Source organism: Ovis aries, chromosome 1, assembly GCF_016772045.2.
Source record: "Ovis aries strain OAR_USU_Benz2616 breed Rambouillet chromosome 1, ARS-UI_Ramb_v3.0, whole genome shotgun sequence".
Taxonomy (NCBI): domain Eukaryota; kingdom Metazoa; phylum Chordata; class Mammalia; order Artiodactyla; family Bovidae; genus Ovis; species Ovis aries.
Window position 1 is genome coordinate 180,291,467 of NC_056054.1, and position 24,969 is coordinate 180,316,435.

The 24,969-nt window shown below is 38.7% G+C and overlaps 1 protein-coding gene across 50 annotated transcripts in view; it reads right to left on the bottom strand.

Annotated features, from left to right (window-relative positions):
* The window catches only part of ZBTB20 (zinc finger and BTB domain containing 20), an 863,472-nt gene that overhangs the window by 396,382 nt on the left and 442,121 nt on the right, over positions 1 to 24,969 (bottom strand). For 30 of the 50 annotated variants that reach the window (XM_060417945.1, XM_060418065.1, XM_060418031.1 and 27 more), the window contains one exon: positions 3,806 to 3,853. The gene's annotated coding sequence lies outside the window, so the exon portion shown is untranslated. Of the gene's footprint in view, positions 3,854 to 24,969 lie in introns of all 50 variants that reach the window. The other 20 variants (XM_060417983.1, XM_060417962.1, XM_060418013.1 and 17 more) reach the window with 1 other exon arrangement.

Sequence of the window (24,969 nt, forward strand, 5' to 3'; positions counted from 1 at the left end):
AACAGTATAATAGCTAGATCCTACCTATCTTTTCCTGGAATGCCCGCTTCAATGCCAAGCTGTCAGATACATTCCTGACCTTTTGAGGACATTATAATGATGGTAATGCCAGGCCAGGATAAAGAAAAACAGAAATGATCAGAAGACTGAGGGGAAAAAGACATGGGATGGAAAAAAAAAATAGTTTGTATTGTCGACACCATCCAGTCTAGCAATTTTTACAGATGCTTTCTGTTTGCTTGAGACAGTTTATTGCTTATGTTATTTCTTATGTTTCTTTTTTTTTCATGTGCTTTCCTCCACCAACTTTGTTCAAAAATATTTTTTATGTGTCCATACTGCAAACCCTCATATCTTTTTAGATTTAGTGCAGTGGAAGAACTCTTTTTTTTTTTCCTCTAAGGGTTAAGACACATCAATATTCCAGCTACTCACTTTCGAGGCCAATGGAAAATGTGCTCCTAAGATTAAACAGACCTGAGTAACACATAAATCCAGTTTATACTGATGCAGGATGGTATGCAGTTACTCACATCCTGAATCTCTGATGAGTGGAATACACCTGTTGGAACAGTCACTGACCTGCAGGTCAAAGACAGTCAGGCAGGATAAAACCTTCACTACTGGTCCTCTGCAGACAGCCTAGTTGCATGAAGCATTCATCCTTGTGGATTTGGGTGTATAGGAGGTGGTCTAACTATAGGAAACTGACTTGGGGCTCTTTAAATATTCTGAGGATAAACTCGAGTAATACACACAGGCACAGAGGCAACGAGTACCCCTTGTTCTGCAATGCACCATCTCCCTCTATGCCCACTTTCCCAGACATAGTGCTTTTTTTTGAAAAATTATTCAGACTATTAATGTATAATTCCTCCCTTTTCAGACTTCTTAAGTTCCCCCTTAGGAAGAAGCCTTTTGTTTTGGCCAATTAAAACAAACAAAAAATACCTATAAATGTTTAAATCCTGTGTTACATTTGGTTTAAGTAGGTTCGCCATATTTATCTAGGATGTGTTGGGTGTAGCCATGCTGGACTTCTCAGTAGTCAGACGGTTATGTTTCCTTTCACTTCAAATATGGAATTATATATAGCACAGAATATATCCAGTGATGAGTGTAGTTAATGTGGTATTGATCTGGCATGCAAATCATCATCCTAAGTTTGAATCAAAGGAAAAAAAAAACACCGCCCCCCAAAAAAACCCAAGAAAACTCATCCAAGAAACCTAGCTAAACTTGTAAAATATCTCTGTAGTCAACTAAATTGCCCTTTGGCTTACAGATGTGCATAAAAATGTTATGAAACACATGTCTGAGATCTTATGATCAGTGTTTACATTTCAGAAAATATGACGGTAATACTCAGAAGAAAAATATTCCTGTATATAATGATCTGAATGTTTTTAACATTAAAATGTAGAAGGTTCAAATGGGCCTGAAATATTGATGGGCTAAATGCTATAATGACTGGGGTTTGCTTCAGAAAAACGTGGAGGTAGCACCGGAAACAATAGGCCATGGGTTTAGTCACTGTGCAAGCTGGGTCATGAGTACATGGGATTCACGATATCGATCTGCCTACACTCGGGTATTTAAAACTGCTCATATAAACAATTTAAAAATTTATACTGATTTGAACTTTCATTTACTCATAATTTATTGACTGATTCATTTACTTTTTATATATAAGATTATGGAAACAAAACATAAAAACAAAAATAAGAAAATATTCTTAGGCATTTAGGTGAAGTAAGCTATTCTTCTTCAGAAACAGTATATATTTATTTAAAATGATGGTTATAAGGACTATGTAATTACACGTAGAATTCTTAGGTTAAATTTTGAAGGCAGGACATAAAATTATATGGAAAGTATGATTACAGCACGTTTTAAAAAATATATCCTCAGGGGAAAATGAGAGTAAAGAAATATATCAAATGGTTATTAATGGTTGGATTTAAATTATAGAAATAATTACTTTAATTTTTCTTCATTTTACTCCAATGTGTTTTTTCAAATTATTTTTAATAAGCATGTATCATTTTAAAATGAAAATAAATATTTATTCATTAGTGGATAAGATGTGCTCTCCTTTCCGAAGGAGCTTTTCATTTACTAAAACAGAGAATCTACAAACACCCAGCATTGCCCTGATAGTTTAAATCTACATACCTAGGTGTGAAACACACCCATCAGATTTTATCTGATCACAGAAACATAAAGAGGTTTCTGTGTGTTGGATAGAAATAGGAGAGGAACTGGTTTCTTTGCAAGCCAGAAAAAGTGTGAAATTCAGGCCATTTTGTGATGAGATCATTTCACAATGAATGCAAAGGGAATTACCCAATGAGCCTCTCTCTTGAGTTCTAAACATTCACACTGATACAAGTTTCTTTTAGGGCAGCATAACAAGCAAAGTTTGAAGTGAGAGTAGGGAGTTAGAACCTAAAGGCTTGTGCCCTTCACTGGCAAGATGGGTACCTTCAGAGAGACAGATAAATGTACAATAGAACTAGAAACAAAAATAAAGAAGAAACAAAAATGAAGCATTCATCCTTGTGGATCTGGGTGTATAGCAGGTGGTCTAGCTATGGGAAACTGACTTGAGGCTCTTTAAATATTCTGAGGATAAACTGGAGTAAGGCACACAGGTACAGGGGCCTATCTATTGTACAGATAGATGTACAATAGAACTAGAAACAAAAATACAGTGACATCTGTAGATTATGTGCAATAGATATGGAAAGTCTCTGCTAGAAAGCTATCTTTATTACCCAAGAGATTATTTTCCTCATCTTATGCACATTCACACAAACAGAAGTCAAGAGTATAGGTGCTAAAATTTTGGAGAATATGATGTTCATATAACTAAATAGGCCTGGCCGGGGCCAGGCAGAATATATTCAGATGCCAGGCAAGTCACCCTCTCACTCTTTCCTCTCTGGTATAACTGTCAGCGCATTTCTCTGCAGGCTAATCTCTAGTACACTCAACTCTTTCAGGTCCTGTCTTGATGATGTTCTACCAATATTCCCTCAGCCCAGACCTGCACTCTCCTCCCAGCCACTGAACTCTCAAGAATTCTTGAAATTCTCAATTTTAAAACTTTACAAATTCTCACCACAAGACACATAGACCTCGTTTCAAACCTAGGTTCCCTTGCAGCCTTGATGTTGATCCTCTTACTTAACTGGTAATGGTGGTGGTAGTGGTGAGGGTTGTTCATGTCCCTTGTGTTTGTGGGTATACCCAGGAGCAATCATTGATTCACATGAAGCAAATGCATTTCACATTTGTAGCATATCATCAAATAATAGCAGGTAATTCAAAACATCGTAAAATATGTTTGGAGAATTTTGTCTGCATAAGGCAAAAACACCCAGTGTTCCACATAGAAACACCCATGCTCAGCTTCATCAAATCACCTTCTCTGTCCACTCAGGGGACTCCTTTGGAAATAGACATATATTATCTCTGAAGAGTTTTTCAAGCAAGTCCTTTGAATACTTCCTCCCCCGCGCAGTGAAATCAGTGTAAACTGTTTGCTGAACTCTGTGACGGTAGGTGCTTAAGATCATGTTTCTTATCATTCTAAATGATGGTATTTCAAATGAATAAATAGGAAATGGAACAGGTACCCTTCACCAGTGTCAAAATACTTTCTGTTCAAATTTAGCATTTGAGGTGGTGGACTCGCCACAGCTTTAGGTCTAATTCTTTCTGAGGTTGGGAGAAATATACTTGACTTCTGTGCACCTCAATATTTTGGGCCGCCGTTTAGAGATAATGAAAAGTTGCTTACCAGACAGCAATGTCACGAGGAATATCCAGTTAGTGATAGTGAAGCATTCTGAAATGAAAAGAATACCATTAGTGCTAGGTATAGGTAAAATGTATGACAACATGGCAATCATAGAAAATAACACATTTACTTCTCACTCAGGACACTGACATACTGACACTATATAAAAATAAAGGATGCTCCCCTTTGGGAATGAAAATACAACTGCACCCCGAGAAAGGGCTTTTGTATTTGCCTGTGTGTTTTAACTTTAAGGCTCTAACCAGTTGCAACCAGTTGTGAATGACTTGCCTATTGCTGTAATTCACTGTAACTTGTGTTGAGAAAGTTATGTTTTATGGTTAATTATCCATGGTCTGTTTAAAAAAATAAATCAAACCATTGTGAACCACCAGGATTTGCAGCTTCATTTGAACTTCACTGTACTTTTGATTAAACATTTTGTAAATAAAAACAAACTGGTTTCTCCTTGTTTGGGGTTGTTTGTTCCTTGTGTTCTGGATATAAATATTGTGGCAACAGTGGTGGAACAAGCTATGGATTATTTACCCCTGGTTTCATGAGTTGTGAGTTACTGGCCTTATCCTCTTTCATGTGTATAAATAAATGTATAGCATTATATTCCAAGTCCTGTAAGACAACTGGAATGAGTGAACTGAAACCTTTTAAAACCAAAACCTTTTATGCTAAGTCACAGAGCAACAAAACAAACCCCAAATTAACATTTAAAAAGCTTCTACTGTGGAGCAGCAAAATCCCCAAATATTATATAATCTGCATTTTAAAAATTGCTTCCCTAACAAGCAGCAGGTCTATCAACAATTCCACATGGAGGTCTTTCCACTGCTTTTATAATGGAGATGCCATAGACGGTTTTACCTGAGATCACCTCCCACCCACAATATCACCATCAGAATGAAGCCCTGAAAATAACCAGAATGATAACTTAAGCCAAAATCGATTTAGAAAGATCAGGAGTTACTGTAGCTAAAGATAATGAAACATTATAAAAGAAGAATTCTGTATAAAACTTGTCATCATCCTATGACTTATATAAATAAAAGAAGCCTCAAAACTAACTGCCTAAGGAAAGTGAGTAAAGTCAAGATTCAAAAGACCCTGTGGCAGAGTGTAAGAGGAGTATATTTGAGACCCATAATCATATGGCCCTAACACATCTGCATATGAAACTCAATAAGGATCCCTAAAGTACCTTGCTCAAAATTATGTTTGTTAAACGATCCAATGGTCTGTGTGCATCACTGACCATTAAAAAGGACCTCCAGAAAAGACATAAAATTTCTTTCTGCAATTTGTTATTTTTTAAGAAAAGACAGAGACAGGATAATAAGGGCTTTCTTATAAAATGGGGTGGTCGCCCTTGACTGAAATTTGAAGAACACTGTATTTGATATCATCTGACCCCTTTATTACTATCATGGCTTACTGCTTACCTGCATAAGCACTAAGAGGGGACAGTCACTGCAGCTCACCAAAATATTTAGGTAAAATATTCCTAAAGCAGGTACTATGTGCTGGGCACAACTAGAGTGATTCTTGTTGAAAGAGTATAAGTTAGTGACTGAGGTTCTTGTTGCAACATTTAAAAATATCTATTACTATTGCAATGGCACCCCACTCCAGTACTCTTGCCTGGAAAATCCCATGGACGGAGGAGCCTGGTAGGCTGCAGTCCATGGGGTCGCTAGGAGTCGGACACGACTGAGCGACTTCACTTTCATGCATTGGAGAAGGAAATGGCAACCCACTCCAATGTTCTTGCCTGGAGAGTCCCAGGGATGGGGGAGCCTGGTGGGCTGCCGTCTATGGGGTCGCACAGAGTCAGACGTGACTGAAGCAACTTAGCAGCAGCAGCAGCATCACTATTGCCAATAGCAAAGAGAAGCCAGGTTTACCCTAAGAGTTGTTAAGGACTCCTGAAAAATTAGAAGTTTAAATTTTGCCCTATCTTCCTGTATGCCTGGAAATAGAAAGTTTAGGCTTGTCAACCCTTCCTAGGCCTGGATCCCATATTGCAGAAGAAAAACTAGAAGTAGCTTACAAGTTCCCAGGGCCGTGGTTACAACCAAAAAAGAGTGCTGTTCAAAAGCAGCTGGAATTAATGGGGCATTGCAAGGTCAATTCTGTCCTAAGTATGTTTCAGAGAGCGCAAAAATCTACTGAGAGGGAATTGAAAGTTAGTCTGATAAACTGAGGCAGGAAAAAGTCCAAATATGTTTTACTCAAAGACATTTTCCCTACTCTTTTGATAACCAGATAGCTCCAAATATTTTTGACAATCAAGAAAATGCTCCTCCATGGAGGAATAACGTTTCATCCAAATTCAAGCAAACCCATTTGAAAATCAGGGTATTCTAAATGATTCCTTGTATACAGAACTGTAGACCAAAACTAAGTGTTTGGCTACAGATGATTACTCATGTTAAAATTACATTATAAAGAAACATTTTACATGATGCAGTATTCAATTTGATAATCAAGTACACACATACGAAACTGCCTATTGGAATCCACACTTACTACAATTGAGAAAACCACAATTCAAAACGATTAATGCACACCAATGTTCATAGCAGCACTATTTACAATAGCCAAGACATGGAAACATCCTAAATGTCCATTGACAGATGAATGGATAAAGATATGGTATATTTATACAGTGAAATACTATTCACTCATAAAAAGAATGAAATATTGCCTTTTGCAGCAACATGGATGGACCTAGACATTATCATACTAAGTGAAGTAAGCCAGACTAAAAAAGACAAATATGATATCACTTATATGTAGAATCTTAAAAAAAAAATGATACACATGAGTTTATATTCAAAACAGAAATAGATGCAAAGACATAGAAATTAAACATGGTTACCAAAGGGGAAAGGGATAAATTAGGATTTGGGGATTAATATATACTCACTACTATATATAAAGTAGATAACCAACAAGGACCTACTGCACAGTAACAGGGAACTATACTCAATATTTTATAATAATCTATAAGGAAAAATAATCTTAAAAAGAATTATATATAATTAAATCACTTTGCTGTATAACTGAAACTAACACAACACTGTACACAGAAAAGATATATGCATAAATATATATGTGAATATCTTGCTTAAAGACGAATATTGTGACCAATTTTCATTATGTTTCACAAACAAATCTGTCTGAACTATAGATTCTTTCAAGGAAAAAAATCTGAAAGGAAATGTATTTACGAAATACTTTAAAAACATATGTTAGCTTAATCCTTATTGCTATTCAGACAACAAAAGATGCGCCCATGTCATCATACATACAGAGATACTACAATCCCAGTGATCTTGATCATTCAGTTGTCACAACAGTGAACCACACATTTAGATAATGAAACCTGAAAAACCAGACAAAACTCTCCTGGCTTTGATTTTTATCTTTATGCACCAGGCTTTTCCATACAAAAGGAATCCAAAATTCAATAGCGAACATATAAGAGAAAGTCAAACAAACTAGGAAATAGCCTGAATCTTTTATGAAAAGTAGAGAAAAATCTACCTTCTTCCTTTAGTAAATCAAATGAACCAATTCCGTACGGCCTTACCATCCAGAAGTAAAATATGATCTAAAGGAATGATACTGATGCCAAACACACAGTGATCAAGAGCTTCAGTAGTTTCTACTCAGATCCATCCTCTCTCCGGCCCCGTTTCACCTTTCCTGATTGCATTAAGAACCTTCAGAACTACTAGCACATACCTGATCTTACTTTCCTCTGGCATAAACCTCAGAGTACCTAACGCTGTGCTCACTAGCATTTTGTATCTATTTTAGAACCATTTGATAGGCAGAAGCTGAAAGGGAAGAACAAAACAAACCTCCAAAGACCTCTAAACTCCCTCATCAGACAAATGCCTGGTGCCCAGAGGACATCAGCCAGTTAAGTGAAACAAAATTTGTAACAGGGAAGGAAGACTGATAAACCTCCTACAAATCTCACCATGTTCCCCTTTGGGAAGGGAGTTATTCCAGTGAAAAAGTAGGGGGTGTAGGAAAGAAGTGAAGAACAACAACAAAAAAACTTTATTATACATTGGAGACTTAAAGGCAGTGCAATGATCCAAAGGTGTTCCAGGGAATAGTACGACAGAAACTTTTAAATGAGAATTCCAGAAACTACAAGTTCTTAAATGGATCTGTTGTTTAAGGGATGAATTCTGTAGGGAGTTTGAATTAAGTGTCTGCTGTAGCATCTAGTTGTTTTCTCTTTCATTAAGACTTTGAGGTTTGAATATACTTTGCCATGAGAAAAAAACTGTAGGGCTTTATCCAGCCCCCAAAGTAAAAAGCAAGAGAAAGACAGGGTTTATATAACCAGCTTTTTACATAAATATTACATCAGGATACATTTCAAATGAAAACACACACATACACACACACAGCTGTCTTCCTTATCCTTTCTATTTTAAAATTCATTTCTTACTTTAAATGTTGTTGATTTTTCACAAAATAAGTAAAAACCAAGTCAGCATTAAACACCTCAGAATAATTTTAGTCTTATGTTACCTGGAAAATTTACCACAGCATGGAGGGTCACAAAATCTTGTTCTAAAGCCAGTGAAGGCACTGACAATTATGGGATGTTTTGCTGCAGCTCAGGGCAACTAGAAATGGTCGTGAATGTTAGCTAACTCCCTTCTCTACAGTCTGAAAAAAGGGAAAAAAAACTGTAAGTTTTCCCCATCTGTTATTTCCTTTTTTTTTCTTTTTGGCTGTGGAAAAGTAAAATTATGCAAGAGCTTTTGAATGTAAAGGCTGTGTGTGCTTTTTCCCTTTTTGTCTCTGTGTACCGGTTATGCGATGTTGCGTAACTGAGTACAGAGTAGGCGGTTAGCGTTTACTATTGATTTACACTATGCCATCTAATGAATTCAGAACACTAAAAAGAAAGGAGCAGGAAGGCAGGGAAGAAAAAAGAGAAAGAGAGAAACAGGGAGAGGAAAAAAGGACCAAACAGAGGGGAGAGAGTAAGAGTCAATTAGAGAAACAATTCTAATATCTGGAATAGTTTCATTCTTATTACCTTCAGCTCTGATTTTCAGTTATTGTTCAGGTCTCAGAAAAACGGATTTGAGTTAAGTGACCCCAATATTCTGATCGTATGTCTAATGAGGATTACTGGCAGGAGAGTGTCTGAAAGTACTAATGTGTCAAATCACTTAAAAGCAATTCCACCACACTGTCAGACTCCTCCATATGCTCCTGTTATTCTCTCGATACCTCTGGGAATCCATACCTGTGCTAGCCAATGTTATGGCCTAACTGGTTTACTTAATAGCAAATATCATTTGAAAAACACACAGAGATATCACCAGGGTAGAGAGAAATATCTTCAATGTTACCCTTCCCTTTTAAAAATACATGAAGAATGCATATGGAAATCTTTGAATAGGTCATTATTTTACTTTGGAAGAACGTATAAGTGAAAGTCGCTCAGTTGTATCCGACCGACTCTTTGAGACCCCATGGACTATACAGTCTATGGAATTCTCCAGGCAAGAATACTGCAGTAGGTAGCTGTTCCCTTCTCCAAGGGATCTTCCCAACCCAGGGATCGAACCTAGGTCTACCACATTGCAGGCAGATTCTTTACCAGCTGAGCCACCAGGGAAGCCCTGGAAGAAAGTATATACACATTATTTGACTAAATAGAACAGCCCAATATAGGGCAATGAAAGAGAAACGGTCAATGAGAGAAGATTCTAAACTGATGAAGATGCTTGTAAGAGAAATTTCAATAATTTCTAATATTGTGCTTATGGAGAGCACCTAAAATAAACTTTTGATCTGAATGGCTACAGACATCTCCAGTCCTCTGAGCCTGTCTGATGCTTCTTGTGCCACATAATGAGTTCCCAAAGCTGAGGCTAGAAAGTACGGGTGAAGTTGACTATGCTGCTAGGCATGGGACCATCCTGTACCTGAGTGCCCTCCTATGGCTGAGGACAATCACTAAAGTGATAAAAGTAAATAGAAATTCTCTTTATTAGCAGCCAGTTAGAGAGCAAGGCACTACCCTTCTTGAGTGTGTTTGTAAATGGTGACTAGAAAAAAAATCATAGGAGGTCACCTAAAGGAAAGAACAAGAGTTTGAGGTTACATTTCTGATCCTCCAATGTTCTCTTTTCTCCCATTTCAGCTTAGAAAATAAAAATAGATGCCTACTCCACCCATTTTTCAAGGATGATTCAATGACTGGCAGCCGTGTGCACACAGCTGATACCCAGCACCTAGCACAGTGCTTGGCACATTCTCTATGTTCAGCAATACTTGTTGAAACAGTAAAATGGTTATGGAAGAAACAGCCCAGTAGGAATAGTATACTAGAAAAGCCTCAGAAAACATAGGCCAAAGATTTACAGGAAATCTTAGGCTATGCTTAGACTGTAGACACAAAATAATGATGTAGATAAAGTGTCAAACAGTTATTTGGTGATCAGTTGACTTTAGCTTCATTTTATTAGAAACAAAGCTTAACAAAATTGTAATACTAGTAATATCAGCAAAGTTTTGTGTTCATTTCCACCATCCCTTTGGACTATTTTTCATTTCAGTCTTAGGCACAGAAAAATCCATTTTAATTTCCATGGACACATTCTAAAGGAAAAGTCATGGGATAGCAACATAATTCATCTTTTAAAAAATCCTGAGAAGAATGTAGCCATTTAATAATGGGGGAAAATATAGCTTTTTGTTGAAGGGCAAGGCAGGTTGAGTTTTGATTAGGTTATGCAAATTTAAATTAATAGAAGGGCAACCAAGAATGTACTGATTTCCATTTTCTTGGTTACATAGGAGTTTTAAATTTCTGGATTAGAAAGTCAGAAATGCCATCTTTCAGCTAATTGGTGAATAAGACCTTTAGAGAAAGAGTTGTGAGTATAATATTTCAGTTGAAGATTTAACTAAGTGTGTTTGGCAATGGTAGCCATAGTACTTTCTATAAAGTGGGGCTACCTTCTTGTTAACTCATCTGGGACTAAGCATGTACAAATCAGTGAAAACTTCCGAAAGGTTTTTTTATGTTTTTAATCATTAGTATGATCTAATCTAATTCAGAATTTCCTTCATCAAGCATCCAAGCAGCAGGTCAACAAGATCATTCCATGTGCTGTTTCATTTACTGGATTATTAAAAGTGGATGAGAATATGCCTGGACCCCTCACTTTGTGTGTGAAGATTATGAAGCTCAGAAGGTAATTTTCTCAGGAGTTTGTATTTTGAGACAGAGCTGAGACTTGTACCTTAAGGCTCACAGTTCATTTCTCCACAGGACAGGGTAAGTCAAAGTTGCATAAAGTGAATCTTATTTTAAATGCTATAAAGAGAGATTTCAAAAGATTTTTTATAAGATAAAGACTACTTACATTATGTAAAATGTTCCCCTCAAAGCTATCTTATAATTTTCCATCTTTAATCTGAGTCTCCTCTTCCTCCCTTTTTTCTTCCTCCTTATTCTTTAGACCTTTGGACTCAGTCTCTCTTACTGTTTCTCACTCATTTATCTCTGTACCTGGCTTTACCTGGTGACTCAGATGGTAAAGAATCTGCCTGCAATGCAGGAGCCCCAGCTTCAGTTCCTGAGTTGGGAAGATCTCCTGGAGAAGGAAATAGCTACCCACTCCAGTCTTCTTGCCTGGAGAATTCCACGGACAGAGGAGACTGGTGAGCTATAATTCATGGGGTCACAAAGAGTCAGACGCGACGGAGTGACATACACACTGGCTTTAAATTCTTCCCCTTTTCTCACCTTTTATCTGCTTCTATGTTTATTTATTAGTCTTCTTCATAAAAAATGATTTTTCTAAATGTGTTTTGAGAGTCTCAGAAATCTTAAAGGATGAAAAAGTTTGGATTTAGCACTATACAATGAATAGGTATTTGGTATACATTTAAATGCTTTATAAACTGAAACAAGGTCCTGACACCTGAGGGTAACCTACAGCGATAGACTCTGCCTGTGTTACAAACTGCTGGGGAGGACAGTGGGCCTTGTGTTACAGGAATCTCATTCAAGATAGAGAGCAAAGGCTCACAATCTCCAGACACGACCACTCTTTTTTTCTATCACATCAGGTCACCTTTCTGTTTCCTTTTCTTTCTTTCTATTCCACAGTCACAACTATTTTGAGACTGATTGCGGCATAGCAGGAAGAGATCTAGAGAAGTCCTAGTGACTTAATGTGGCTTAATGACATTGGCCAAACTCTCAATGCCAAAAAAAGACAAGAGAGTTGCATACTGAATCTGCAGATACACAGAAAGTAAAGTCTGAGGAGGTTCAGAGTGAGCTTAGATCCGATAAAGAGATCTCTGTATAACAGGGACATTGCTGCAAGAATCATTTAGATTGTGTCATTGTTTCCTTTATAAAGCTTAACTCCTGTGGGGTTTACAATTCAGTTAAAATGATTGGCTCTAGGCTGAAATGCAGCTCTAGATATCTTAGAGTGAGAGGTGTTTTTTTTTTTTTTTCCTTCTGCCCTCCCCCGCTGCTTATTCCTTAACAAAGAAGGTATACAGCAACTATTTAGCCATTTCAATGACATCTCCAATACTTTGGCCACCTGATGCAAAGAGCCAAATCATTGGAAAAGACCCGATGCTGGGAAAGATAGAGGGCAGGAGGAGAAGGAGGCGACAGAAAATGAGACGGTTGGATGGTATCACCAAATCAATGGGCATGAACTTGAGCAAACTTGAGGGAAGCCTGGCATGCTGCAGTCCATGGGGTTGCAAAGAGCTGGACATGACGAGCAACTGAACAATAACAATGTCATCTGAATTCTGACTGCACATGCATGTGTGCTAAGTCACTTCAGTTGTGTCCACCCCTTTGTGACCCCATGGACCGTGGCCCGCCAGGCTCCTCTGTCCATGGGATTCTCCAGGCAAGAATGCTGGAGTGGGTTGCCATTTCCTCCTCCAGAGTTCTTCCCAACCCAGGGATCGAACTCGCATCTCTTAAGTTTCCTACATTAGCAGGCATGTTCTTTACCACTTGGGCCACCTAGGAAGCCCTTTCTGGCTGCACACCTCGCCCTAAAAAAGAGTAGGTGCTAATCAAGGAGACTAATCTACAGTGAGTGAAAGTGAGTAACATCCACTGTGGAAAGAAGGATATTTCATTACACTTTATCGGAATGAACAGGATTCTGGCAATACTTTGGTAAACGTCTACCATTTCTATTTCTTGACTAGAAAACATCACAATTACAGGAAGCAGAAATTCCTGGTGGTTTCCTTAGATCTCCTTCTTTGTAAGCCCATTACCAGGGTAGCTATAATAATCAATAATATTTTAAATGCCTTATTCCTATGTCTCTAGCAACTAGCCACAATGGTGAGAAGGGTCAGGAGGAGGAAGTCCCAGACAGAAGTTAAAATTAATAGGCCAGAAGCAAACTAGCATTTATTGAATACATATTGTGTGCTACATCCTTCCATGATATCATTCATTTAATACAAATCCCCTGTGAATTAAGACTGGCCTAAGTTTCATAGATTCTCCAGCACTCTTGCCTGGAAAATCCCATGGATGGAGGAGCCTGGTGGGCTGCAGTCCATGGGGTTGCTAAGAGTCGGACACGACTGAGCGACTTCACTTTCACTTTTCTCTTTCATGCATTGGAGAAGGAAATGACAACTCACTCCAGTATTCTTGCCTGGAGAATCCCAGGGATGGCGGAGCCTGGTGGGCTGCTGTCTATGGGGTTGCACAGAGTTGGACACGACTGAAGAGACTTAGCAGTAGCAGCAAGTTTCATAGATTAGCAATCTAGTTACAGAGCTGTTGGCTTAACTTGCTTAAGGACACAGCTAATCAAAAAGTTGTAGTGAGAAGAGTTAGGACCTATTGGACTCCCATAGTGGTTCATACATAGTGTAATGTACCACAAGGCCAGGAACAGAATATGAAGCCATCTAACCAAACAGAAAATTCTCCACACCAATGATGAGAACCACTAAAAGTCCCAAGTTGGGGGTGGGAAAGATAAATGACTCCTAAAAAAAAAAATAAATTCTAGCTTTGCTCTTGGCTATGACAAACCCTTGTTTTCCAAACTCATATCTGGAAAATGTTCCTTATCAAAGGTGAAATATACAATTTCTCAGGAATCTTTAAATCACACCAGATATTTGAGTGTTTTCAAAAATTCCTCTAAAGATTTATACTGAATAAAGGTAAAAAATATAATAAAATTTGACTAAAATTTGATGATTTGCATATTAACAATTGATGTATCTATGTATGTATATTTGTGCCTATGTGTGTTATATACATTTTTCCTTTATGCCTAAGTTTATGATAATTATTGTACTATGAAGTACTTGACAAAGTCTAAACAATGGATCTGATAAGCCAGGAGAGAAGGAACAAAACAAAGAATAAGTAAAGGAGAAGCATGTGTTCGTGTGCGTGTGTGTGTGTGTGTGTGTGTGCACATGTATATGTATGTGTATACATAACTTTCCTCAGAATTTTAGTCCAAAAATATTTAAGCTAAATAAGCCATAATGCTGTAAGTCTACATTGTGTATATATGTTTGTGTGCATACATTTTTTTACTCCTTGCCAAAATTTTGGGTAATTACTATAAAGTACTTGACAAAATCTAAGCAAAATCTGAATATGTTAGGCCAGGACAAAGGGAAAGAGGCAAAGAACAAGAAAAAAGGAATGTGTGTGTGTGTGTGTGTATGTGTGTGTGTGTAGACAAAAAGTTTTCTTCTGTTAATCTGGCAAACAGTTATTTTTCAAAAGTCTGCTTTTCTATACTGAATCTTTTATATGTAGACATATCATTTCATGCTTACTCATAAATAAACACTTGTTGAAAATATCATTAGAACACATCAAATAAATAAGAGCAGTTTTGAAAAGTCTATAGTTTGAAGTACTATTGAGTTTACCAACTTTACACATTGCTAGGAAGTATTCTTTGAAAATAATTAATAAAATGGAGAGTATACTCCATTTTAGAGACGGCAATGGCACCCCACTCCAGTACTCTTGCCTGGAAAATCTCATGGATGGAGGAGCCTGGTAGGCTGCAGTCCATGGGATCGCGAAGAGTTGGGCACGACTGGGTGACTTCACCTTCACTTTTCACTTTCATGCATTGGAGAAGGAAATGGCAACCCACTCCAGTGTCCTTGCCTGGAGAATCCCGGGGACGGGGGAGCCTGGTGGGCTGCCGTCTATGGGGTCGCATAGAGTCGGATACAACTGAAGCAACTTAGCAGCAGCAGCAGCAGCAGCAGCAGCAGCATACTCCATTTTTCATACACTACAGACTTTTGGAATGAATTTTTCACAACTGTATTAGTGTGTGTGTGTGTGTGTGTGCGTGTGTGTGTGTGTGTGTGTGTGTGTGCGTGTGACATATTATTCTCAAGAGCTCTGGGACACTTTTCTTAATAAAGGTTTAAAGTCAAAATTTGGTGAGGAAGTTAAAGTAATAGAAGCAAAACAGGCCTGAAAGGAAGAGTGAACAGCTCTTAGGCAGCACTAATTTTTTTCTCAAGTTCTAAAGAGTCCTTGCTCTGTCCTTCTCTCCTCTTCTTGCTCAAGTCTGAATGTGTTTGAGAGGAAGAAGGAAGAAACAGTAGCTTCTGGCTTCAAAGAAGCACAGGAAAGGAGAGAACTAGACCACCTTCCGGGCCCCCATTTCCTGCCTTTATAAGGAAAAGCAATAGTAAAATGATCAACAGGAAAAGCGATGACAAGGACTTTGACAGTTCTGTGGTGTGAGGAAAAAGCAGGATTTGCATCTGCATAATTTCAGGGACTTTCTTCAAAATTGAGCTTCTCTGGATATTCTTATAATGATGCTGAAAAAGTCACATGATCTGTTGTGGGAAATAGGTGAGATTTATAGGAAAGAGGAGGCATTCTTTATTTTCATATGGTATTTAAACTCATGACCAAGATGTAACTTTCAACATTAAAGAAAATTACCCAGTTAACTCGAACCTGCTCAAAATAACTCACAGTACCCTCCCCACTAAAACAAAACAAAATAAAGCAAAACTCGCAACCAGTTATTTTGACTGGTGCAAACAGTGACATGAAAGTAACAGATGGAAGCCCAGTTTTACTCACACAACATACTCACTAAACACAATCACACGCAGTCCCACGAAAATAACTTAACAATGGTGACTATGGCCTTATGCTTCAAAATATCTCCTTTATGTGGGTTTCCTTAAAGACTTCAGGGGGCTTGTGAAAAATAGCACAGAATGAAACTAACTCATCTGTCCATACCTAGAAATGGGAAAGAGCTGCCAATCACAGCCTGCAAAGAAGAGTAATCTTGTCACCTTTGTCAAGTCCTTTCTCAGGATTGGAACAGGTGTTCTTTTCTTATGCATTATTTTTTTGTTTTCTGGTAGTATTTTTAGGAAGGGTGATGATATATCTGTACTTTTAAAAACATCACACTACATAGCATCTAAAAACTTTCATAAATCAAATAATTAAAAGTAACAAATCTTCCTGCTAATTGCTCCTCAAAGTTGAAAGAAAGGTTATTTTCTTACCTTACACCATGCCTTCCGATCTGACAGTGTCGTTCAATCAATAATTTCAATGTCAGTTACTGATTTTCACCTCTTTCATTAAAAAGACTTCCAGCAATAATGAAATGGTGCTGATCTGCTTGCGTTCACTCTATATAAGGTCTATATTTATATACTTTGCTTCTATTTGGATCTATATTTATCTGCTTTATCTGCCTACAGAGCATCTGTTTCTCATACACACAGACATATATTTATATATATACACACATACTGTATATATATATAGGTTATATATAAACACACATACCCACAAAAATGTATGAATGTATGCTAGTGTGCTTCTTCAACAAGCATGCAGGTGCATACATACTCAGACACAGGACAAATATACAAAGAACATAAATGCACATGTAAACAGAGCTGCACGGCGAGAAGGATACCTCGGCAATAGGCCTGTCTAGATACTTGGCTCTTGGCCTTTGAGGTTTTACACACTGCTGAGTGACAGCTATGTTCAACTCTGGGAAGCAGAAAAGCCTTCAGAAGGAAAAACTATATAACTAAGTAGAGAGCATTCATTCTGATTTATTCACTTTTAAGATGAAAAACAGACACTGCGAGGCTAAGAGTAAAGATGTTACAGCTTTTCAGTGGCAGAGCTGGAAACAGAACTGGGGTCTCTGCCTCCAGTACTCTTGCCTGGACAATCCCATGGATGGAGGAGCCTGGTGGGCTGCGGTCCATGGGGTTGCTAAGAGTCGGACACGACTGAGCGTCTTCACTTTCACTTTTCACTTTCCTGCAATGGAGAAGGAAATGGCAACCCACTCCGTGTCCTTGCCTGGAGAATCCCAGGGATGGGGGAGCCTGGTGGGTTACCATCTATGGGGTCGCACAGAGTTGGACACGACTGAGGTGACTTAGCAGCAGCAGCAGCTTCTAGACACTCTTCTATTATGCTGAATGGAAACAATGAAAACATTTTGATCAAACCCAATATCACCTTCTAATTTCCACTCTTTTCTAGTTTCCTCTTTCCTTGCTGCATGAAATCTAAGCAACCAACATTAGACAGTCAGGCACTGTACCACTGTACCAAATATGCCATTTCATTTAATTTGTACAATATCTCTATAAAGCAGGTATTATTATTCTTACAGATTAAAAAAACAAAACAAAAGAAAACAGGCTTGGTGGGTTAAATAACTCATTCAAAGTGACACAGCTCATAAGTAAAAGAGCTGAGCTCCTGTGATACTCTGAGGCTCATGTTTTTTTCCACTATATTATAATGCTTTTCTTAATACACACCTCAATATCCTATGAACTTCCTCTCCGCCCCACAGCCTAACCATCATACAAACCTAATAACTGGTCTGTCTCAGACACATAACAAGCCTAAAGCAGAGATTCTCTCAGACTAAGAAAACAGTAAAAAAGAATGGAACCGGTATAAGTTACATGCCTCCAGTATGCAGCACATATCCACTGCTGGGAGCTGAAACATGCAAAAGGCAGATAGAAAAATTATCCCATGGGGAGTCTCCTGTGATTTAAAGTCTTAGTAACTTCTGGTCTATGAATGTTTGATGTCATTTTCACCAAACGATTATAGCAAACTGATGAAGGAGATCAGATGGGAAACAGAGGCACAGAAAGCAAAAGGAAGATAGCAAAAGGAAGACAGACACCCTCACCTCTTTCTCCTCTCCTGGGGCAACGCTTCTAAAACAAGCACCCATCAAGATGTACAAAACTAGATTACATATATATATTTGGACTATATATTCCGTATATAGTCCAAATATATGATATTTGTTTTTCTATTTCTGATACTTCACTTTGTATAATAGACTCTAGGTTCATTCACCTCATTAGAACCAACTCAAATGCATTCCTTTCTAGCTGAGTAATAGTTCACTGTGTATATGTACCACGAGATGGTACTGATAAACCCTTTACAGGGTAGCAGTGGAGATGCAGACATAGAGAACAGACTTTTGGACACAGGAGTGGGAGAGGAGAATGTAGGACGAAAGGAGAGAGTAGTATGGAAACATGTACCTTACCACACATAAAATAGATAGCCGATGGGAATTAGCTGTACGACCAGTCAGGGAGATCAAACCAGTGTTCTGGGACAACCCAGATGGGTGGGGTGGGGTGGGGTGAGAGGTGGGAGGGAGGTTCAAGACAGAGGTCATAGTATACCTATGACTGATTCACGCTGATGTGTGGCAGAAACCAACACAATATTGGAAAGCAATTATCCCACAATTAAAAAGAAATAAATAAGAAATACAGAGCTAGTACCAATACTTGGTATTTTGCCTACACTGAATGGTGCAGAACACATTCAGAAAAGGAACCATGTCTACATATGGTAAGGTAATTTTACACATATTTCCTCAGCTGGTAACCAGTCATGAGCTATCCCAATACACAGGAGTTTTCCACTTTGTTCAGTTCACACAGAACCCGGTACGAGGAGATGCCATGTGGATTTGTGAAACTCCCTGGGGCATACTGCATCCATAAGCCAAGGGAACAGAAATTACACCGATCCATACGTGCAGCTCTTCATCTGTGACATATTGATAATTACTCTTTATTTGTGAATTACATCCAAGTTATAAAAACAAGTTTCAGACATTTGTCACAAACAGGATATATTCTAGTTAACTCTTTCAGAACAGCATCTCAATATGGGTGTACAGGAAACGGGAGCTGTCCTATGATGGAGTCTGATTTTGTGGAAAGATTATGGCCTTGAAACAGAGACTGACTCGTCTGAATCCCAGGTCTTCTGCTGGCTAGCAATATAAATATAAGCACACCACTTAAACAGCTCTGGATCTGTTTCATCACCTGTGGAATGAAGAATAAAACTACCTATTTTTCAGGAACATTATGAGGATTAGAGATAGTCCCAGTGCAATGTCCTACTCATAAAGAGGGGCATTAAATATTAATTATTGTATGTTTAAGAAAGTCTTTTGGCTGTGACTTTCTATTGTAGATCTGATACAGAATTCTTCTGGAGTACTTTTTATGTTCATTTAATCAAAGATAAACTTTCTGGTGATCAGGTATGTTCCAAGTAATGATAGGAAAAAAAACATCACTTCAAGGAGTAATATTTTCACTGGAAGATCTTGAAGTACTTAATAACCTTCGACTTTTGTGATTGCTGGTACTCTCATTTAAGGATTGGGCAAAATGAAGCTCCAGGATACCTCCCCCAAATGATTTGTAATAAAAAAATTCACCAGCAGGAGTGAGTAGAATTTCTCTCTCTAACATCTAAACCCCATAGTGTCCAGCTGAGTAATAACTGCTGCAAGGTCACAGATACAAAGGGCCATGCTTTCCCCAAGGCTCTTAGAGATTATTCACCGAGGCCAAAAACATTAGGTAATGCTGTGTACGGCTGCTGAGATAACAGGGCTGAGTCAGGGTTAGGTCAGGGTTTCAGGTTATAGGGGTGGGGTGAAGAGCGACTTTCAGATCAAATGATGAGAGTAGTTTAATTTAAGCAGAGAATGAGCCACACAGTATTGAATGTAAGAGGAAAGGCAAGGGAGACAGCCACAGCCAAGAGGAGTGGGTGGGAACACAGACTCTGTGGGGCTCAAATGGGTAAATCTGTGCCTCCCAGAGGAAACTCTCCCGTGTTCGCTCATACTGAGACATGAACAAAAAAGCCCAGGGTGCAGCATAAATCCTGCCATCCCAATAACACACACAGATGTTCCACCATTGTTTTCTTTTATGCACATTTTAATTAAGAGATCAGAATCAAGCATTAAAATGTTATTAAATGGCTTGTTTACATTTTCACTATATGTCATTTATTATGCATTTTCTAAATGTGTGCATATCTATTCAGAAGGATTATTTGGAATTTTTATGTCACTGTTACAACTGTCCCTCTAAACTCAGGCCACTTTCAGCTAATTGGGTAACCATGGGAAAGCCTTTCTGGTCCAAGCAGTCCACTACAGACTCTCATTTTAATTCTCAGTCAAGCAATACCCTGTATCCTGTATCCATCTCACTCAGTCGTGTCTGACTCTTTGCGACCCCATGGACCACAGCCTGCCAGGATCCTCTGTCCATGGGGATTCTCCAGGCAAGAATACTGGAGTGGGTTGCCATGCCCTCCTCCAGGAGATCTTCCTAACCCAACTCAGGTCTCCAACCTCGCAGGTGGATTTTTTATCATCTGAGCCACCAGGGAAGCCCAAGAATACTGGAGTGGGTAGCCCATCCCTTCTCCAGGGGAACTTCCTGATCCAGGAATCGAATCGGGGTCTCCTGCATTGCAGGCAGGTTCCTTACCAGCTGAGCTACCTGGGAAGCCCATTCCCCCACCAAACCTCCTTGCCCAGTGACACTGCACACCAGCACTCCAACCCTACAGGAAGTCCCAGGTCCACTACAGCCTTTCTGATTACTAATGAGAGGCCCAATTGCAAATATTTCCCCTTGTCCTCATACTACACCCTTTCCCTAAGCAGTTCTGAAAGCCTTAGAAACTCTAAGCTACTACATGGAGGAAACTGGTCTCTTCCAAGTGGCACAGACTCCCTTGGAGGAGACACAATAGGAGAAATGGGAATAAGTAGATTTTTCTGTCTCCAACTCATCACCAACTGCTAGTCTACCACTTATGTCAATTTCCCAGTATGGAGTCCTCTGAGTTTTTGGTATTATTCTAGAGTTGAAGCAGATAGCCACACTTTTCCTTCTTCCTGACTCCACAAATACTAAGACTTATTCACATAATCCTCCCACAAGGGTGGATCACAGGTATCCTGTAGTCTGTCTGTATCATATGGTTCAAGCACTTAAACACAATTCACATAATGCCTTATGAATAATGGTACATGGAGCTGTATGGTCTCAGAGCACGGGACTCATGTCTCCTGCATGTTCAGGTCAGTGCTAGCACATTGGGACTGCTCAATCAGTCCAAATAAAGAGGTGGATTTTTTTGTTGTTTCTTTCTTTCTCTTTGTCTGCTTTTTTTGTCCAGGATAAGCAGAACACTTTTACAGAGCAGGAATAAGATAGGAATACATTCTAATTCCACTGTCAAATTATATTCTTTCATGTGTCTCATTTAAAGCATAAATGACCTAAAAAAGGTTTATGTATAACCTTAAGGTAAGAGTTCAGTGGGGTCTGCTGTAACTGGTGGACCAGACAGGACTCAGAGAAGAGCGACTGGTACCACTTTAAGTTTCTTTTGGAAGGAAACTTTCAGATGTTACCACAGACAGAATAAAATTGGCACAACTCCTGGGAGGCTGTCTTAGCAATATGTATATAAAACTTTAAAAGGTATAAATGCTATTTGATCCAGAAATTTCACATCTAGGAATTTATCTAAAGGAAATAATCAAAGATCTGCACAAAGATTAAGAAGCAAGTGCTTATCATGGTTTACTTACAACTGCGAAAAACTGAAAACCTTGTCTGATGATAGAGGGCTGATTAAATAAATGATAGTACATCCATATAGTGGAATGTGTGTGCTCAGTCACTTCATGTCCGACTCTCTGCGAACCTAGGGACTGTAGCCTGCCAAGTTCCTCTGCCCGTGGGATTCTCCAGGCAAGAATACTGGAGTGGGTTGCCATGTCCTCCCCCAGGGGACCTTCCTGACTGAGGGATCAAACCCAGGTCTCCTGCACCGCAGGCAGATTTTTTACCTCTGAGCCACCTAGGGAGCTCAAATAGTGGAATGCTATACAGCTATTAAAAGTAATATTAGGAATGGAATAAATGAAAAATGCATAGTAACCAATAATATGAAAAGGTCTATTGTATAAGTAACTACTGCTATGTTAAAAATTGTTAGATGTGTAGATGGTAGATGTGTACACACATAATGGGAAGATTGGAAAATATATACGTAAACACGAAAATTCATTGTTTCTGGACAGAGGAATTTTAAATAATTTTTATTTATTTTTAACTTTTCCATAATTAACATTACAGTAAAATATTACTAAAATATTAATCTACACTAACCTTCCTTCTCTAAAGTTCTATAAAGTTATTTTCTATAGGAATTTTTGTTCCTAGTAGTTTTCTCTCTCCTATTTTTTAGAGATAGTATATACTGCTTTCTAAAATTTTCAGTGTCTGAGACTATGTAGTTATAATAGATCCTTTATTTCTTAAATCAAAATCTTTGATAACTCTAAGACTGTCTTAGTTGTCTCCTTGAAAACATTCCAACGACATATGAGTTAATCTTAAAAATTAGAACAGAGCTTCTGTACATATTTATCGTAAAGTCCTAAATTTTGCTTTCAGTTCAGGCTTTATAACAGCAATTAATATCATTAAGATAATTATTTAGGCCCACAGCTTAATATGTGGAAATCCTTTAGGATTTCCAAACTCTTTCATTTATTTCACCAGTGCTATATTGTTTAATAGACGCTGATGCTACAGAGTATAGGTCCCCAACCCCCAGGTCACGAACTATTACAAGGTCTGTGGCCTGTTAGGAACTGGGCTGCACAGCAGGTGAGTTGCAGGCAAGCCAGTGAAACTTCACCTGTATTTATAGCCACTGCCCATTGCTTGCATTACCACCCGAGCTCTGCTTCCTGTCAAACAATGGTGTCATTAGATTCTCATAGGCCTGTGAACTCTACTGTGAACTGCACATGTGAGGAATCTAGATTGCTCACACCTAATGAGAATCATCTTGAAATCATCCCCTCTCACACCAGTCCATGGAGAAATTGTTTTTCATGAAACTAGTCCCTGCTACCAAAAAAAGTTGGGGACCACTGCTATAGAGAATAAATAAAACATAGAGTCAACCATCCAGAAGAAAGTCATCATAGGTTTGGTCAAATAAGAAGGAGCTTAATTCAATGCAGTCTAATTCCTTATGTGGTATTTGATGTAATAATCCCTGTACTTCTCATACTGGTTGCTCCTTGTAAGAGATTAATATTCACCTGCACATCCACACCCAGGCATAGGTGATTGTGCAAGGGACCATGAAGTAGGAAGAAAATGAAGGAGCCATAACAGGCCACAGGTGGTTCCAAGCTATAAAAAGCAGGAAAACAATGTACAGTCTATTAATACTAACAGAACACTAGGCAGAACTGTGGAGAAAAGCCAAGCCATGATATTTAGTCTAGTATAGTAAAGTTTCATGAACTTCTGGCACAAAGTTCCTGGAGCAGTCCGGGATCTGGAATGATCTCTCCAGAACCTCTCCTTAGAATTTCTTTATTGTGCCATCTCAAAACATATCATCCTCACTCGAGCAAACTGTGTCTCTATTTGTTTAAATAAAATAATAATAATAAAACAATAACATCTGGAATGATCTCTCCAGAACCTCTCCTTAGAATTTCTTTATTGCGCCATCTCAAAACATATCATCCTCACTCGAGCAAACTGTGTCTCTATTCGTTTAAATAAAATAATAATAATAATAAAATAATAACATCTGACAGCCAAACTTGGAGGCTACATTAGAATCTAAAACACAGACTTTCCTGAAGCCCGAGGTTTTGATTTCACCATGGCAATTTCACATAGCTGAAGTGGAGCACCACAGGTTTGTATGTCGGGTCTGTAGGATTATAAATTTAGGTCCATGATATAGAATAGCATAGCAACCACTTACAAAGATAGGGAGTTACACTTCAAATCAATTTGTAGGCTCTGGATAATGGCAGCAAACTGAATCTGAACCCTACAAACATCTTCCAAAAGTAATGTAGATCAAAAGGAGAGAAAATAAAGCCACAACTTATGCCTACAGCACAAACTAAAGAGAGACAAAGTTACAAACCTCAAGTTCTGCGAAGGTAGGGTAATAAATCTTCTAAAACAGGAAGAGTCAGGTGAGCGCCCACACTAGTATGGTGACTGGAAGCAACACTACCTAGGAGCTCAGCAGGACTATTGACTCTGGAGAGAGTGTCAGTTGCTCACTTGTGTCCTACTCTTTGAGACCCCAGAGACTGTAGCCCACCAGGCTCCTCTGTCCGTGGGATTGTTCCAGGCAAGGAGGCTGGAGTGGGTGGCCATGCCCTCCTCCAAGGGATCTTCCTGACCCAGGGATCAAACTGTGTCTCCCAAATTACAGACGGATTCTTTACCCACTGAACCATCAAGGAAGCCACTATTAACTGTAGTAAATAATCATAGTTCTAGGGAAGAGATATGCCCTGGAAGAAGTTCCCCATGTGAGGAAAGAAACAAGCAAACAAACAAACGGAACAAATGGCAGGGCCCTTCCAAGAGCTATGGAATAAGAATTCCCAGAAGCGGCACTCCTGACTTCTCCCTATCTGGGAAGCCCTGCCTGCTCCGTCCTGCCTGTCTTCCTCAGTTCCAAACCTGGGTTCCAGTTTTACCTGTCTCCTTCTAACTCACACTAATCCCACTCACATTAATAAATGACAGAAAATGTGTTTGCCCCTCTGTTTTGCATTATTATGGAAACAATAAGTTATGTTTGTCTTATATTCTAGTGAGAGTGTAAACCATATGTGTCCTCAGGAAGTGTGCATGTGGTTTTGTTG